The sequence below is a fragment of the Oncorhynchus gorbuscha genome, linkage group LG16 (genome assembly GCF_021184085.1).
Source record: "Oncorhynchus gorbuscha isolate QuinsamMale2020 ecotype Even-year linkage group LG16, OgorEven_v1.0, whole genome shotgun sequence".
Taxonomy (NCBI): domain Eukaryota; kingdom Metazoa; phylum Chordata; class Actinopteri; order Salmoniformes; family Salmonidae; genus Oncorhynchus; species Oncorhynchus gorbuscha.
In genome coordinates, this window is record NC_060188.1 from 16,385,726 (window position 1) to 16,400,788 (window position 15,063).

Sequence of the window (15,063 nt, forward strand, 5' to 3'; positions counted from 1 at the left end):
ATTTTGAATGTTCAATCAACTCAGAATTCCAAGTCGGAATTTCTTGCCTCTTTCTAGAGCCCACAAGAAGGACTGCCACGCCATCTTCCTGATCAAGTGAGCACAGCACAACAAGGTGAGTCCAAAATGTATTTTATGCTACTGCATAAATTAAGGAATATGCCAAGGAGAAAGTAATACTAAGTGTATGTTGTGAAGTAAGCTGTTAGTAGCCCATGTGCCTCACCCTAATAATTTGATCCCTTTCCTTCCTCATAACCTACCCTGCTTTTCTGACTTGATGGTACACATGTAGCCTATTTTAGAGAAATGTAATCATTGAATATTGTAAGAGCTTTCATTGTCTGCTTATATGCCCCCTTTATTTATCCCACGGTTCTGACTTGGTGTACAGCGAGAATACTGTAAGAACGACCCATGTTCTGAATTCTGTTGCTGTACATTTCAAAAGTGCTGAACAAATAGTTATTAACTACGTCCGTCCTAGCTCGCTCATGTCTTAATCAAAATTACGGATTGCCCCTTATCCATTAATGCCATAGTTTTTACATCTCAAATGTCAGTAGAAACCACATTTGTTTAAGCAAGTCAGCCATATCAGCTACAGTGGCAAGAAAAAGTAGGTGAACCCTTTGGAAATACCTGGATTTCTGCATAAATTGGTCATAAAATTTGATCTGATCTTCATCTAGGTTAAACTAATAACACAAACAATTATACATTTTCATGTCTTTTTTATTTTACTAGGCAAGTCAGTTAAGAACATATTCTTATTTTCAATAATGGCCTAGGAACAGTGGGTTAACTGCCTTGTCCAGTTCAGGGATTAGATCTTGCAACCTTTCGGATACAAGTTCAACGCTCTAACCACTAGGCTATCTGCCGTTCTTTATTGAATACACCGTGTAAACATTCACAGTGCAAGGTGGGAAAAGTATGGGAACACTTGGATTTAATAACTGGTTGACCCTGCTTTGGCAGCAATAACCTCAACAAAACATTTCCTGTAGTTGCAAAATCAGACCTCCTGACAATGGTCAGGAGGAATTTTGGACCATTCCTCTTCACAAAACTGTTTCAGTTAAGCAATATTCTTGGGATGTCTGGTGTGAATTGCTTTCTTGAGGTCATGCCACAGCATCTCAATCGGGTTGAGGTCAGGACACAGCATCTCAATCGGGTTGAGGTCAGGACTGGGGCACAAGACGAGGCATATTCTCTTCTGTTGAAGCCCATCTGTTGTTGATTTACCTCTGTGTTTTGGGTTGTTGTCCTGTTGCATCACCCAACTTCTGTTGAACTTCAATTGGTGGACAGATAGCCTAACATTCTCCTGCAAAATGTCTTGATAAACTTGGGAAATCATTTTCCCGTCAATAATAGCAAGCTGTCCAGGCCCTGAGGCAGCAAAGCAGCCCCAAACCATGATGTTGGGAGGAGGTTGATGTGCTTAGCCTTTTTTTCTCTACACACATAGTGTTGTGTGTTCCTTCCAAACAACTCAACTGTAGTTTCATCTGTCCACAGAATATTTTGCCAGTAGCACTGTCGAACATTCGGGTGCACTTTTGCAAACTTCAGATGTGCAGCAATGTTTTTTTTGGAAAGCATTAGCTTCTTCCGTGGTGTCCTCCCATGAACACTATTCTTGTTTAGTGTTTTAGTGTCATAGACTCATCAACAGAGATGTTAGCATGTTCCAGAGATTTCTGTAAGTCTTTAACTGACACTCTAGGATTCGTCTTAACCTCATTGAGCATTCTGGGCTGTGCTCTTGCAGTCATCTTTGCAGGATGGCCACTCCTAAGGAGAGTAGCAACCGTGCTGAACTTTCTCCATTTATAGACAATTTGTCCTACCGTGGACTGATGAACGTCAAGGCTCTTAGAGGTACTTTCCAGCTTTATGTAAGTCAAAATTCTTAATCTTAGGTCTTCTGAAATCTATTTTGTTCAAGGCATGGTTCACATCAGGCAATGCTTCTTGTAAATAGAAAACTCAAATTTGGTGTTTTTTTACAGGGCAAGGCAGCTCTAACCAACATCTCCAATCTTGTCTCATTGATTGGACTCCAGGTTAGCCGACTCCTGACTTCAATTAGCTTTTGGAGGTGTTATTAGCCTAGTGGTTCACATTCCAACCGACACTGTGAATGTTTAAATGATGTATTCAATATAGACAAGAAAAATAAAATTAAATAATTTATTAGTTTATGTCTATGTTTGAAGATCAGATCAAATTTGATGACCAATTTATGCAGAAATCCAGGGTTCACATACTTTTTCTTGCCACTGTATGTTTTTGAAAAAGGCAGTAAATGAGGCTGAATGAACTGTTTCCTGCCAGACATGGCTCCGCTGATAGCCAGGTGTGGCAGTGGTAATGTATTGGGACTTATGTAGGCCCTAACACTTTGTGGACACCGCTTGTCACCATTATAGTGCAATTAATGTATTGTTTAGTGCTGTGTTGTGCAGTGGCTTTGCTGGCATGCATCAAAACATAACCCCCCACCCCCACCAAGATGTACATAAAAATGGCCACTGCTCAGGTATCCCACGAAAACCAGCATGGATAGAATGCAATAATTGACTAATATTTGCCGTATTCTAATAATTATCATGTGCCAGCATATCACCATGGTCCATGCCAAGGTGCACCCCTGAAGACCAGAAATAATTGGATGGTGAAACTGGCAAGTCAACCAGTAAAACAAGACAAAGCAATTCAGGCATTATTGAAGGTCAGGACAATCCTTGTCCTACAAAGAAACACAATTCTTATAGTTGTAAATTAATTTGCAAACAGTAGACATTTATAACTACATGTGGAGTGGATCTCACAGTTACGTGATCACCACCTGCCTTGCGTACCTTCAAAGTGATTCGACAATCATCATTTATTCGAAAAACACAGTTTCCATCATAATTTTTTCGCAATAAAGAAAGTTCAACAAAAGAACAATCCACCCCTGTCGAACGGATACAAATGTTGTCGATCTTGTCGATCTGTCAATTTTTTTGTTGCTGGGTCAATGGAAACCTGCTTACTGTTGGACTGCCTACAGTACACAAAATACAATACTAAACCCTAGTACCTATCTTTCGACCAGTCACAAAACATCTAACCTATATTATTATTTCAGATTTTCTTCAGTTATTAATTCAATTGTTTCAAGACAATACATTCACTTACTGGCTATGTCCATTGAGAACCTCTTTCATTGAGAACTGCTGGAGGCACCATTACAGTATCTGTATGCTTAGTTAATGTACCTAGACTATGAAGACCTCTCTACTGTCTTCTCTAAAGAGTAACAATAGTTTTCGTTGATATCACTGACGATTAACCCAAAAGTGATATTTTGTATTTTGTTACGTTAATTCTGTTTATTGTCTTTCCTTCTTAACTTGGCATAGATTATGGGAAGAACACAGCTGCAGAGATAAGAACTGGTTTATGTGGCAATAGCACTTATCTTGTAGTGCTGCCTTTTACAGCTTGTTTATATCTCTTAGTGAGGGTAGAGAGAAATACAATAACACCTCTGATTTCTGTGTCTTCTTTTGCCACATACACTGACTAAACAGCCTCACAGATGACATAGGTCAATAGTTCATTGTATACCATTCATTTTGAGGTGATGAGGGTTCCATGTCCAGAAATGATTTACCAATGATATCCCGCCTAGCAACCAACCTTGTCCAATCCTCTCTAAATGTAATAAAAGCCTGGCACAGTGAACCTCTCACCCTATCAGCCCCGTACACAAGAGCAGAGCTGCAGATCCCAGCAGCTTTTCACCATGTTAGTGCTCCACTGTTTCTTCTGTCTCTTCAGCCTTGCTGTAGGTGTTCTGTCTGGCCAGGATGGAAAGCTTTTCCAGGGCTCCTGCTCCATGGGCTGGTACAGCTCTAATGGCCGTTGCTTCATGTACATTGCCATGTGTGTTGATTGGGCCAATGTAGAGTCACACTGAGTGTCTCAGAAAGCTAACCTGGCCTCTGTTCACTACCTGGATAAACACTACATTATAAACAACCTGATCAAGATCTACGACCCTGCTGAGAGCCTCACCTGGATCGGACTGAGTGACATCCACAAGGAGGGCAGGTGGATGTGGTCTGACGGCTCCCAGGTGGACCCACTGGAACAAAGAGCAGCCTAGATAATGACCAAGACACTGAAGACTGTGTTCTCACTAACTGGCCCGGTGGAATGCAATGGAATGATCTCACCTGTTCCATCCTGTTTGCCTTTGTCTGTGCCAACTGACTCAACTAGATGGTCACAGTACTGGAGGATACTCAGACTGTGTCTAAAATCTGCCTTGATTTTCAATAATAAACCCCTTATTGAACAAATGTTGTTTGTGTTGTTAGTCACAATAATGTCTTGAATTATATAATCCATTGTTTAAAATAGTCCTCATCATCACATTGCACTCAGTTGTAAAATGACAGCTCACCAAAAATGTACATTGTTTTTTATGGCTATGGTTGCAGCTGTCTTAACTGTGTGTCTGGACATCCTTTGCCTCAGCCTGGCTGTGGCCTTGGTTCTGGTTAGTAGAATGGCTCTTAAGGCAGCATCTGCAGAGGGATTCAAAGCTGCTGGATCAAAGATGTTCTGGCAGAAGCAAAAGCATAATTTGTATAGAGCAGGTGCAGGAAGAGGGAATGGAGTTAAAACAGTTAGAAACTCTCTTCTAGTCAGCTCAAGTCTAAGTGTATAATGCCATCTTGTGCTACTAAGCCCTCCCAAAGATCTTCTAGACAAAAAGAGACTGCATCATAACATAACACTGTTTTGGCATTGAGGGGCTTTTATCTGATAACACAGCCCCTGGTTTTAGATCAATTAAGTGAAATTGTGCCATCTTTGGTATCAGTTAAGAATGCTTTAAAATACAAATGGCCAAAACAAAGGCAGAATATTACTTCTCGCCCAGCTAGCACATAACATTCTGAAAACCACATGTTTCTTAGCGCTTGGTGAGAGCGTGTTTGTCCTATGGTTCTTTTGCATACAATCTTCCCACAAATTTCTGGGAATGGTGAAGGAAAGTTGTGTAGCTTTGGAACATTCTCAGCACATTTAAGGAACTTGACAAAAAAAAAGTTATTTTCTTGATATTTCATTACTTTAACAGAACGTTTCCTAAAGGTTCAAAGATGGTTACATTTAATTTAAATTTGGAAATGGTCTAGGAAGTTTGTCCAACTGGAATGTTCTAAAATAGTTCAGAGAACATTAAGGAATAACGTTCTTCTGTGGAAGTTTCAGTACTTCAGCATAACGTTTCCTCATGTTTCTATTTAAAGTCATATTCTCAAATTATTCCTAGAACGTTAAGAACACTTTCCATAAAAAACACAAAACTTTCGTAACGTTCTAAGAAAGTTATTTAAAAAGATACACATTCCATTCTTCTTGACATCAACAAAACTCTATCCTTTATCTTGTTAAGTGGGTTCAGATTTGTTGGCTGCACCCACTAATTGGCCACACCTGATCCTAATGAGTGCTTGATTCCTTTGAAATGAAGTCTGCTTGAATAGACTAAAATTAACAACTTTGTACGAGTTTAAAAAAAAACATATCATGCCAGCTTCATCCTGGAGGCACAGTGGACTAATTCCATGGATAGAGAACAGAATATCTACAATAAAGAAAACTACATGTGGTCCTTCTGTAGCTCAGTTGGTAGAGCATGGCGCTTGTAACGCCAGGGTAGTGGGTTCGATCCCCGGGACCACCCATACGTAGAATGTATGCACACATGACTGTAAGTCGCTTTGGATAAAAGCGTCTGCTAAATGGCATATATTATTATTATTATTTATTATTATTACATTTGTTTGCATGATTGATCCCTAAGCAAATGAATTTCCATGTGTCCTATCTGTGCTTGGAGGTTAACCCAAACTAAGCTAGGAGGTCTAATAAAAGTCTTATTGAGACATGTTCTCAGAAAGAAATTGAATTACCTTCAAATAACCTATAATTTCCGTTCTCAGCACAAATTAATAAAACTTTCAGTGAACCACAGTAAAATATTTTCACAAACTCCCTAAAAATGTACATTCTCAGAACAGGTGAAATTCAGAACATTTTAAAAAATGTTGCGTTTTACTGGTCAGGAATCATATGGCTTTGTTCCAGAACTAATGGAAAAACTCAAACGTACGTTCACACAACTTCCAAGAAACCAAATATTCTAGCCGGGGCAATATGCCATGGTTTTCAGGAGGATCCTGGTTGGGTTTGTGTGTTAACAGATCTCCCTTCAACATACTGCACAAAATAAATGAGTGGAGGTTACTTAACAGCTGGAACAGCAGAGGAAAATGCAACAATGTATTTCACAGTCCTGTTTCAGACTCTATTAACCTGGTACTTAGTCATAAAATCACGTGGTACAGTAACAGTTTGTACATTGTTATTTACCAAACGATACAGAGGGCTATTTTCTCCATGAATCCCAAAGAAACCAAAAGGTAATTATAATAATCATAATTTTGCCCTAGTCATTTCAAAGAAAACTCCAGGTAAATGTCAGACTGTATAATAAAACACCAATGCATAAATGTTCTTTTTAAACACCACTGAAGTGCACAGCTGGAGCCTGTGATAGGCTGGCCATGCCCATATTTGAAGAATGCTTCCGCATTTTTCTGCTATTACTCCCACAACTGCATTTGCTTGTCAACACAGATAATGATCACTTAAAAGACGAAAGTCTGAGTAAACAATAAAGCTCTATATCTATAGAAATGTCATTAAGGTAGCCACAGCACCAACAGATCTATTCTCTTTCTCCAGCCTTCCTGTATTAACCCTTTCATTGCACACATATGGGTATAGCCCCCATCCCTTGTTCTCTTTCATGTCGGGGTTACTGTTTCCTATCCCCATTTTGAAAGCAGCTCAGTGAGCATCTCTGTAGACAGTCCTGTCCAAAGGGAGGTTCCAGACCTGCAGTATTACACTCAGCTCCTCTCTCCCCTCCAACCTGACCTTATCATCCTCATCACAGACATATTATCTCTCCTGTCTGATTAGCTGTAATTGCAATTACTCAATTGGCTCTAATTGAACGTTGTCCTCCCCTGTACGCCGCCTCCAGATCTCACACACATCCAGAGCGTCACGTCTCACACACACACACACACACACACACACACACACACACACACACACACACACACACACACACACACACACACACACACACACACACACACACACACACACACACACACACACACACACACACACACACACACACACACATTGTGTAGTTTCTGTTGTCAACATCTTTGTATCTTTGCTCCGTGTAATTCTCCCTCACCTCAACCTTAATGTGATGTTCATGATGTTCATGTCCTGGGTGACACCATCCTGTTTCATCTCCTTATTCTAGTCTTTAAGTTCCCTCTTTTAATTAGCAGCAGTGAGTCAGTGTGGTAGATAAGGCTTTCCCCTGGTGATTCAGTGTCACCATTGTGCTTTCTTTCAGCTCAGTATAGTTCTCTGTATTTCTCTATAGTAGTTTTGGGGAAGATACCCTAAGGGAAGTCAGTTGAAATAATAACTTCAGCCCTCTCAGAAAACGAAAAATACAAAAGGTTTTGAAGGAATTTAACTCACTTCAGAACCAACAGTAAACTTGTTCCAAAAGCCTCACACTGTGGAATGCATCATTCAAAATCCAATTAAAATACCCCCTCACTCACTCTCAACAAACAGCCCAGGAAATCCCCTCATAGAAAGAGAATGTGTGTGTGTGTCCAAGATGAAAAGTACTATTTGCATCAGAGTGAGAGAAGTGTGCCCGAGGCTGAACTGACTCAGGATGATAGCCAGTTGATCTGTATCAATAGCTAATTAAAACAATTCCCGATAGACACACAAACACAAAGTCTAAAAGGTTTTTGTCTCATTACAATCCCCTTAATTGTAGAGAGCTCTTTGTCTCAGTATGAAGCTGGAGCCTGTTTGTGTGGAGTGATTGACAGCTCGGTGTAGAAGGCACGGATCTAGTAATTACTTCAGAGAGATTGGGGCTTCTGGTTTGATTGCTTGCCTTGCTTTTAAATTATGTTCAGTCTTCAATCAGGTAATTAACTAGTTTCGCCCAGCCCTTCTTTGTTCTGCAGAAACAGCTTCTTCTACATAGATGTGATTTCTTCTCTGAGGTCCTTTTGAGTTCAAATATGAGGGAATTACTATTTAGTGCCAATAGCCAATGAGTCATTGAAGAAAGTGCTGCAGGTTAAAGCTATGTCCAAGAGCATTTAGAATAATATTTTTACAGTAGTGCGCACTGATGAACTCATAATTGAGGAAAGGCTATCTGACCATAGTAGGTAAATGTTACACCCAATGCAAATATACATGATGAAGAGAGATTCTAATGAAAGCAATTTCAGCCATAATAATAAACAATATACAGTATGTAGGGGCTAGCGCGTCAGGAAGATTACACTTCAGTGTGTGTGCAGTACAGGTCAAGATATATGAAGGAATGAACAGAAGCAATTTATCAGTCCCTTAAACCCAGTCAGCCTTTTTCTATGAGTGAGAGGAGTGAGAGATGGGGCTAATCTCTCCATTCAGCAGCTGGTTTGATGGGGGGGGGGAGGCAGTGAAAGCAGCCTGACCAAACACCAATAGCATGGCTGTCCGTCCTCCATCTCCCCTGTGAGACAGACAGCACACCATCGGTGATCAACTGGGTGATTGACTCAGGGTTCATTTATTGTACAGTGACTGTAGTTAAACTACAGTCCACTAGAGGTCCTTACACCATAGTCAATTTAGGACTCCCAGGCAGGTACTTTGTCAATGACAAAAAAAACTGCATAGTTCCCATCTGTGAGATTTGCTCAGCCACACACACAAACTCACACTCACACACTCCCAGCAAGCTGGTAAACAAAACTATGATTCTTTCAGACTTGCAGCAGCAGTGTTCAAAGTAATGCACAATGCCAAAAACAGAGGCAGATTGTAGCAGAAGCATGATCTTGTCTGGGTGCAGGAGGTTCAATCTCTCAAGGAATAGTTTTAATGATCTATTATCATTACTTGTATATTGAAGAGGCCAGAAAGCACTTGCAGAAATAATCATATATTATAACTACTCCATGGATGGTTCATTAATATATGGCTGCAGTACAGATACTCTGTTTTTAAGCGGGATTATTTCTTCCCTCAGTCAGTGCCACCCCCACACTAACCTCTTACTGTACATGCAACATGATGTTCCAACAGCAGTCAGGAGTCTAATCTGAAGTGATGTCTGATGGGAAAGTAATTTCTGCACAAGGAGAAAGAGGCCAAGAATGAACACTTACATAAATTGCAATTGGTTGACAAATGTAATTAAGTTATTGATGTGTATAAGCCTACATTAAGACTGATACCCATTTTAAAAAGGTCAGGGTGGATAAGTGGTCTGGGGGGGGGTGCTTTTACTGTATGTGTGTGGGTACAGGAAGAGACTTAGAAGACATGGGTGACATTAGCCAAACAACATGGAGTCCACAGTACCAATACATTTACACTAATGGATGTGATGCGAAATTTCGCTACATATTTACAGTAATGGTACATTGGGACTGCTTGTCAAGTGTAGAATGGGTCAAATATATGGTGAAAATGTATCAATTTCATTGTATTCCCATTGTGAATTCATGCAACATATGTAATTTGACTACATCAGTGCATTTGTTACGATAAATTCATATAAAGTACAGTCATTTGTTAAATGACAAGTATTTGTGAAAGTGAAACCATTGTTGAAATACAATTGAGTTGTATATACAGTTGAGATAATGGAAAATAGAATGAGTTGAGAGCTCAAGGGAGGCCTGGTTGGTGGAGAAGATGGCAGACAAGGAAAAAAGGATGAAAGTAGAACATATTATGAATACATATGGAGAGGGGATTGCACAAGCCTTCTGGAAGATCTGGTAAAGGAGAAGATAGTGCATAAGGAAGTGGAATATGTTTTGAGGGTATATGGAATGGAGGATCGCACAGAACTTTTGGAAAAGCTAGAGAAGGAAAGTGAACGTGACGTGTGAGGGTGAATTAATTATAGTGGCAGGTGCAGTGATGACCTCGGAGAAGGGGATGAAAAGGATGATTCTGGCCCAGTGGGAGTGAGATTTGTGGGTCCTTGCATTTTGGCTGATCCATATTGGGTGGAGAAGAGGTTGGGGACTGTTGAGTGGTGAGTGTAACTCGGGAGTGGACTAGTGATGATTTATTGTGTTTCTTCAGTCCAGAGGGAGCGGGTGCTCCGGATCACGTGATTAGGGAAAATAAATGTGTCTTGGTTTGCTCTTTGGAGCACGGTGCCATTGAAAGGAGTAATATTGGGGTGGTATTAAGTGTTGAGGAGGATCAGTTGAAATGGAAGAAATTCTTGGTATCTGTGATACGGGCCGTTTGGTGTGACAGAGATCCGATGGAGAGTGTACGAAGAAGACATTGTCCTGCTGAGTTTTGATGTAGAGTCTTTGCCCAACAACGTCATGTACGCTATCCCGTGAGAGCATTGTTCAAAAAATACTAGTGTTTTAGTTGTCAAGTTCACGGGCATGTTGCAGCAGTGTGTAGGAGGGAGATTCCTACATGTGAGAAGTGTGCAGGAGGTGATGAGACGAAGGAATGTGTCATTTCGGTGGAGAAAGTTGTGTGTGTAAACTGTGGGGGTGCCCATGGGGCTGGACATTGGAGATGCTTGGTGAGAGAAAGTTGTGTGTGTAAACTGTGGGGGTGTCCATGGGGCTGGACATTGGAGGTGCTTGGTGAGAGAAAGTTGGGTGTGTTAGCTGTGGGGGTGTCCATGGGGCTGGACATTGGAGGTGCTTGGTGAGAGAAAGGCAGGCTGAGTTTGCTATGATTAGACTTGTACAGAAAGTGTCATATGCCGAAGCAGTGAAGAGAGTGGTAGAGGAAGATGGGTACAGGGTGAGGGATACTTAGAGGATTCCTGTGAGTAGGCAGAGACCAAGCAAGAGACATGGGAAGAATATGTGCTTCAGTAAGATGGGCTTTTTAGCATTCATAGCCATGGTGGTCAATTGTAATGCAGAAATGGATCAGAAGTCACAGAAAATAGAGGTTGTGGTGGAAGAGAAGTACTTGGAATTGTAAGGATTTACTGCAGAATAGTTCCAGGGGGGTTTGAATGGTAGTGTTCTGTCCTCTCAGACCGTTGATCTCAAGTAGGATTAGATAGGGTTAAATAGTGGAATGGTGGTGGTGTTTTTTTTAGAGAGGGCTAGTAGTTGGCAGGACAATTTTCCTTTCCCCCAATTTTGTATGACCAAATCAAGAATTGAATGTAGGTAGGCCGTGCGTGAATGGCCTCACACACCAGTACAGTAGGGGGCCGTATATGCACCTAAAAGTTGGATGTGAGCCGCCAACCAAATCCTAAAGAAGAAATCGAACGAGAGATATTTGATCTTGCTCTGTTTGATGATTTGACACTCCACATTTAGCAGAGATGCCATTTTTAGAGACATGTGGGTCTTTCTGCAAAAAGTACAGATCGTCTCAGCAAATATTGTTTCCAAAAAATCAATCGTTAGGATTTTTACAGAGATTTAAGACAAACACAAAAAAGGCAAAGACATGCCATTCCAGTGCAAATCCAAGCACTATCCACCCCCAGGTTTATGGTTTTTGGCAACGGCACTTTTCAGTAGGAACTTGCCGATAGGCATCTCACAGCCCTCGATGAGCCAATGTTTTGGATGCAATCATCAGCAAAAGCAACAGTAACACATACAATTTCCATACACCATCGCACAACAGGTTGGTCAAGAGGGGTTTCTTTGCCATGATGCCATGGGTTCCCAAATATGAACAGAGCGATCGACGGCACCCACACCCAAAACAAAAAATACCATTGCAAAATGGTTTCAACTATGTGAACAGAAAAGACTTCCACTTTTTATGTGCAGGTGATGCGATGCGTAAAATACCCTGCTGAATGTGGTGGCAAAGTGGCCCAACTTGTTCTGCAGAACAGCAATGTTGGCCTATACGCCTACAGGAGAGAGCTGTTGAGGATGGATGGCTTATTGGTGAGTGTTGCCTTCTCATTTAAATTATATTTTCCATTGCTAAAGCAACTTCAAATCGTCAAATGGTCCTCTTTGTAGCCATGTTTTAATATTTACTGGTCAAGCCACAACTGCAGGGAGCCAATTAAAACATTTTGGTTGTACTCAATCTCTGACACCAGCACCTCCATTTCAGTCTCAGAAAAGTAAAAAAGATTTTCCTTTTTTTTTGGTTAGGCCTTTCTATTTCATGGTACGGTATATATATAATATATATGTATATTCCGCACAGGCTTTAAATGGATGATTTGACAATATGTTTAATTAGGGGTCATGGTCATGTACGACCACTAAGGCTGAGAACAATTGGTATTTATCAATGGTTATCGCCTACCAGTGTGCATATGAAGCATGTAGGATTGTTTGATAAATAACTACTATTCTATTCTAAATTCCATTCGTAAGTAGTATTTTAGAATAGTTTAACAATATTGATAAATGAGGCCCATGGCCTGTTTAAATTTAATTGATAGCCTCAGAATATATTAATAGTGTCATGACGTTGGCCTGGGGGTAGGTTTATGACAGTCATAAATACCTCTTCCCCCCTTTTTCCTCTCTCTACCCTACTGATGTGAAATTTGAAAACCCCTTGGTTAACATAGAGATTCTAGGAACATCGGAAGGTGGGGGGAAATGAACTATATTCTGGTAATCCGACCAATTGAACATATGTGGTGGTACTTAATGAATATGATGTCAGTTCGGTTGTCATCTGGGACATTCTCAATGATAGGATGACATAAACTCTACAGTGGAAAGTCTACATATCAGAGTTATCGGATTCACATGGAATTGTTTTCCAATTTAAATGTTTGAATATAAAATTATTGGTGAAGAGATTAAATGAAATTTTAGCTTCCAAATGAGAAATGGGTTTTCATAAGATTAGGGCTCTGCTCAATCAGTGACCCGCCCCTGTGAAGAGACATACAACTTTTCAGACACACCCTTCTCGCTCCACTATATAAAGCCTTGACGAAAATGTAACCTCCTGTTCCAAGTACGTGAGGTCTGCAGCCTCTGCGTTAAAAAGACTAACATGTCAACTACAGAACTAAGCCAACCTCAGCATGAGCTTTGGTTGCGAATGGTATAAACTTTGAACTCTTATTCACTACAGAAGTGATACCTCCTAGCCGTTGAGTTAGCAACAGCAGCTGCAAACGCGGGCTAGGAAAGAACAGACAGAGTATCCCGTCTACCACACAACGACGTTACTACAACGTATACAATTGACCACCAAAGACATTCTTCAAAGGACAAAGGACTCAAGGCAACACGGCCTTCCATCTCCCACCAACCTACCGAAGCGCAGCTCAGAGTAAATATTTCTTGCATTTTCCTTTTCCAAATGGGCGGTAATTTAGAATGCATAATATACTGTATTTACGGTAGCACAGCTTCTCCCTTTGTCCCTCAGTCTTCCCGCTCTTTCACTCAAACCCAGACCCTTTTCTTTTGTGTAAACAGCTGTCATATCTGTTCTGCCCGCTAGGGACGTTTTCCTTTATGACGTAATTTGTAATCAAGTTACAATTCATTCTGTGTATATGTAATTCTGTGTGATTAGTTAGGTATTTGGTAAATAAATCATTAAACCCAATTTTGTATTGCTGATTCAACTAGCCAGGGTTAGTGAAGATAACCAATAATTTACAACTTTCAGATGAGACTGAATTAAGGTGACGATTAATATTGACTGCTATTGATATTGACTGCTATTGATGTAAAATATTACTAGGTTTTTAGGAGTTTATTTGGAAGATAACAGCTCTATAAATATATAAATGTTATTTTGTGGTGTTTCGACACTCTAGTTAATTACATTTACATGATTAGCTCAATCAGGTAATATTAATCACTTAATCCGGCATAGCCAAAGACACGACAATAGTAAATCCATAATGTGTTGGTTTTCAAATAGCGAGATGATTAGAATTTGTTAAACTCAAAATTAAAATTGAACTTCCTTCAATCTCTTCCGGATCAATCATGATGAACGCACAAGTCCTTCCACATTGAAATGAGAAAGATGTAGCCTTCAAAGGGCTGCCCGGCCATAGTAAGCGAAGTCTTCCAAAAGACCAGAGAGAGAGAGAGAGAGATGAGCTCACTCCGTGTCTGTCAGCTCGGCTTTATCTCATCAGGACATTAATACACTGGGCACCTGAGAGGAGTCACGCATTGTGACCTTTTCTCAAACAGCGGCTCAAAGACATCAATGCCTTTTATAATGGGCCACTCTAGTCTGCTCACCTAGATATCTACAGTAATGGAGAGCCTATAAGATTTAGCCCTACTCACCATATTATTCCATTCAATATTTTAGTCTGCATAGTAACCCAATGTAACATGCCAGACCACAGGTAGTCAGTCACAAAGAAACAGGCATTAACCACAGCTAGATAGGCTTTCAGATATAAGTGTTTATCAAGTATCCAGTGTTTATCTGTGCTGGCTCTAATTAGCAGGTCCTGACAAGCTGGGTGACAGCTGTTTCTGCTGCAGCTGAGGCAGCCTTAACCAGCGCAAATGAGATCAATTAGGCCTGATCAAAGCAGGAGATTACAGCTGTTTGTGAGACGGGCCTGAGTCATGCCATCCTGATTCATTATTCAGCCTGCCTCTGCTCTGCCACCCAGGCACAGACGCCCATCATTCAGGCCCTCTACGTCAGCGCAGACGGGGAACGGGTGAAGCATAACATTAACCGTTTGGTTTGTTTTTCAAGTTATCACGCACTTATTTCCTTTGGGAATAGTTTTTTTAGAGTATCCTTATTTACAAACTTGGTGGTGTGGTTTTATATATTTTAATTGTTGGTTATTTCTGGGGCTTTGCTTGGCTTGCTTAAGTGACAATAGCAGATCAAAAACCGTCCACTGGGAATAATTGTTTGATACGAAGCGGC